The sequence below is a fragment of the Setaria italica genome, chromosome IX (genome assembly GCF_000263155.2).
Source record: "Setaria italica strain Yugu1 chromosome IX, Setaria_italica_v2.0, whole genome shotgun sequence".
In the NCBI taxonomy this organism is placed as follows: Eukaryota; Viridiplantae; Streptophyta; class Magnoliopsida; order Poales; family Poaceae; genus Setaria; species Setaria italica.
The window spans coordinates 19803584-19807818 of record NC_028458.1 but is presented as its reverse complement, the minus strand read 5'-3'; the positions used below and the strand labels follow the sequence as shown (position 1 = coordinate 19807818).

Genomic DNA, 4235 nt, shown 5'->3' with positions numbered 1-4235 from the left:
AATACAATTTGTGCTGGTGAGCATACACCCGCCAAGCACAAATCACCATTTGTGCTAACAGTGAATTGTTGGCAGGTGCCAAATAGCGTTTTTACAGCTAGGGAAACGTTTTCTAGCGTAGGGTTAGTCGTGGAGGGAGAGGAGCATGCAAAATGCGAGTCACTAGGCAGGCTAAGACCTGTTTGTTTGAGTTGCAGCTCTTGAGCTTTTCTGAAAAGCTACTGCTGGCTTTTTGTCTGAAAAGGCATACTAGCTTTTAGCTTTCTAAGTTTAAAAGATTACAAAAAGTTCATAAAATTGAGTTTTTTACTTTTCATATTAACACAGCTTTTCTGGATTTGCAGTTTTTCGGAAGCTGCATGAGAAGTTCATTGTTTGTTTGAGTTTCTGATTTTCACGCTGAGAAGCTACTAGCTCAAACAAACGCGCTGTAAGAAAATAGCTAATTAATTAGGACCGGAGTCAGAGGTGGAGAGAGAACGTGCAAAACGCATGTAGCCAGGCATGCTATGTAGATAGTTGACTCTTTCGTCGCTAGCTCGCGTCACAGGAATCGACCACGCGACTAGGGCTGAACGCCGGCACAGGAATCGGCTCGGGCTGGCTCGTTAGCCTAACGAGCCGGCTCGTCTCGGGTCGCTAACAAAATAAGAAAAAAGCTGGTTCGGCTCGACTCGTTAGTAGCTTGAGCCAGCTTGCATTGTTAGGCTCGCGAGCCATATGTAAATTTGAAATTACAATCTCAAAATATATGAAATATAAAAATAGTAGCTATAAAGTTCTCAACTCTCTAAAATCCACTATACTTTGGGTACATTGGTTGGCTCGGCTCAGATTTTGTGGCTCGACTCTCTGTGTTAGGGCTTTAGCTTTCTAGCTCGTTTGGCTCGTGAGCAGCTCACGAGCTAGCTCGAGCCAGCACGTTAACAAAACGAGCTGCTCGGCTCGTTAAAAAATCCCCCTAGCCGAGGTGAGATGAGCTACTTAGGAGCCGAGCAACTGCCCTAGACGTGACCGACGCGAGCCGCAACATCTGCACTATCTATATGCACATGCAAGCATTTAAAACACCATAAGCCAGCCTTAAAGATAGTATACGGAGGAGGAGACTTTTTGGCATGTTCAGTGCCAGCAACAAGCTCATGCTGTTGGAGACGCGCTCGGATGGTCGCATATTTCTGCTTGTCCTCTGTATGTACGTCGATGTCAAATATATAGCCAGCATACGCGTATAGGTTGACACTTCCCACCTGTCGTCCTCGTTTGTATACCCACACCTGCCTCCACCGCTCACCTCCTGAGTGAGCGGCGACCCATGGAGTCCCTGTGCGTGCAGTGCTGCTGCTGCACCCCTTGGACGCGTACCTTGGAGCAGGAGCTCGGCCGCCGCTGCCGCCTCCTCCGCTTCTGCTGGGACTCCCCGCAGGACCGCCGCGACGAGTTCCTCCGCACGCACGGGCCGTCTGTCCGCGCCCTCGTCTCCGGTGGCGGCTCCGGTTGCGACGCCGCGCTCATCGACGCGCTCCCACGGCTCGAGATCATCGCGTGCTACTCCGTCGGCTTCGACCCCGTCGACCTCGCCTGGTGCCGCGACCGCGGGGTGCGGGTCACCAACAGTCCGGGAGTCCTCACCGACGACGTGGCCGACCTCGCCGTCGGTCTCGCCATCGCCGCGCTGCGCAGGATTCCGCAGGCTGACAGATACATCCGCGCCGGCCACTGGAAGGCTAACGTCGACTACGGCCTCACCACACGGGTCAGTTTTCTGTCGCTGAGCTCAATAGTTCTCGATCATGCCCAACTTGCTGCATGCATTTCCTCAAAAAAAAAAAAACTTGCTGCATGCATGCTTAGCTTTCTAGAAAAAGAAGATTTTGCTAATGTACTGTACTTTGGTTATGTTACATTGTATTGTACACTTTCATTTCCATCATTCTATATGGTTCTGTCATTATGCCGATCACTGCTCAATTGAAAGATAGGACTTTGATTTTTTTTTTTGGGGGGGGGGGTGTGGGCAAAGATATGACTTTGAATTTGAAAAAAAGGGGGAAAGATAGGATTTTGAATTTTTGATTAAGACAGCTGCGTTGGACATGTGTTTAAAATTTATATTGTAACATGGTACTCAGATAGAAATTGTAACGTGTACAGTACCCACAGCTAATTGAATTGTCGTTGATGATTAAAGTAAAAAAATTGATGGTCAGATGTTTCTAAGTTTTGTGAAAATTTTTAAAGAATTTATCTTTATCTTGTAAATGTGATGATGGTTTTATTCTTTTTGCAGTTTAGTGGCAAAAGAGTTGGCATTTGGGCTAGGCAGGATAGGGTGCCAAGAGGGTGGAAGCTTCCGGTTGCCCGGTCCACCACAACTACCAGAGAAGAAAAGTACAAACCTAGCCGAACTACACGTATCGCCCTACAGCAGTTCAACTGGCAGCCAACAGCGACGTTCTTGTGGTGGCGTGCTCGCTGAACGAGCAGAGCCGCCGCACCGTGAGCCGCGAGGTGATCGAGGTGCTGGGGCCAGCGGCGTGCTCGTGAACGTCGGGCGCGGCGCGCACGTCGACGAGCCCGAGCTCGTCGCCACGCTCGACGAGGGCCGCCTCGGCGGCGGCGCGGCGCCGGGCTGGACGTGTTCGAGGACGAGCCGGACGTGCCCGAGGTGCTGACGGCGCTCGACCACGTCGTCCTGGCGCCGCACGTGGGGTCCGGGACGCGCGAGACCCGCAGGGTGATGGCGGACCTGGTGCTCGGTAACCTGGAGGCGCATGCTCTCGAGAAGCCGCTGCTGACTCCGGTTGTCTGACGCCGCCGCCGACTGCGAGCTCCGGGCACACGATCCACGGCGTGTTGTGCATGTAGGATTCGGGAGTCTGCTCGATCTTTGCGGTTGATTCTGAAGCGCTCCACTCGATGTGCTGCGTCTACATGTTTGAGTTCCAAGTGAGTTTGTGGACTTGAGCTGGTTCTAATTATCGTCAGATCCCCTTGTATGCGGAATGTAATGTGGCTTCTGCTGCTCCCATTGGGTTGCTAACTTGCTGCTAGTGTCCCTAAATTTGTTATCAAGAGTCGGGATTCATTCTTATTAACTAGCATGCCTCGTAATATTTTCTGATTACATAGGGTTTAGCTCATGAGTACATTCAAGCACAATAACATGATGAGATATTGAGATGCAGCTAGCCAGCTCATCATGTCGCCCTCAAAAAAAAAAAAAAACCCAGCTCATCATGTTCACATTGGGAGACCTATCTGGGGATCGGCCCATGGGAATTCTCAGATCGAACAGCCCACAACAGGCCACAAAGGAAGCCCGCCAACAAGAGCAATCTGGCTCTCTTGCTGTCTTGCACACGTGTCTGTTTTTCTTTCTTTTTTTGATTTGTTTCCCATTCTTTCTATTAATTTACTACTAGTAGCTTAGGATTTCCCTCCTTATGCTTGATTCAACACTTTTTTTAATTTAAAATAAAGTAGTTCCACAATTTGATATGACATGTTCAACATTTTCTATACAATTTGTTAAAGATTAATTCATATGCAACTAATGGTTTTAAAAAGCTCGGTTGAACAAAGTACAAATGTCGTCAACAATTTATAAAATTTACTTTTATACACAAATTGTTTAAATGATATATTAAAAATGTTGAAATATGACATTCAAATTGTTGAACCAATATTCTAAAAATATTGATTTTTGAAGAAATTAAAAAACAAAGAGAAAACATGTTCATATTGAATCTTCGTGGCACAATCAGTGCAAATATTTTCTTCTCATGATCAACCATGCTTCAATTTAAGTAGTAAACATAGGCAATAGATTTAATATAATGAGAACAAGTTCATAGTTCAGAGAAATTCGAAATGAGCAATTTTAGAATTTTTTATTAAGAATTTCTTACAAATTTTTTATTGATAATTACTTGTTAGTAGTGTTTTTCTGGTTTTGTTAGTGATTTGCCCTCACAGCCTATCCAGATTTTACTAGATACGCTCTTTGCCGTTTGAGAAAATGATATAGGAAAACAATAAACCATTGGACACCGTACCTATATATAACTATCAGGTTTTTTTCCTACTTTTTTTCCTTTTGCTGCGGTTTGACCCATAAGCTTTAGAGCATCTCTAGCAGTCTCCCTTTCCCCAATCCAACTACCATACTGAAAGTATTGATAAGAAAATAGTGCTCCAGTAGTCTCCCTTCAACTTTTCTTTTTCCCAATAAT

At 46.3% G+C, this 4235-nt stretch overlaps 1 pseudogene; it reads left to right on the top strand.

Moving 5' to 3' along the window:
- The first annotated feature begins 1266 nt into the window (after positions 1-1266).
- LOC101775147 lies at positions 1267-2917 on the top strand (annotated as a pseudogene).
- The last annotated feature ends 1318 nt before the right edge of the window (positions 2918-4235 follow it).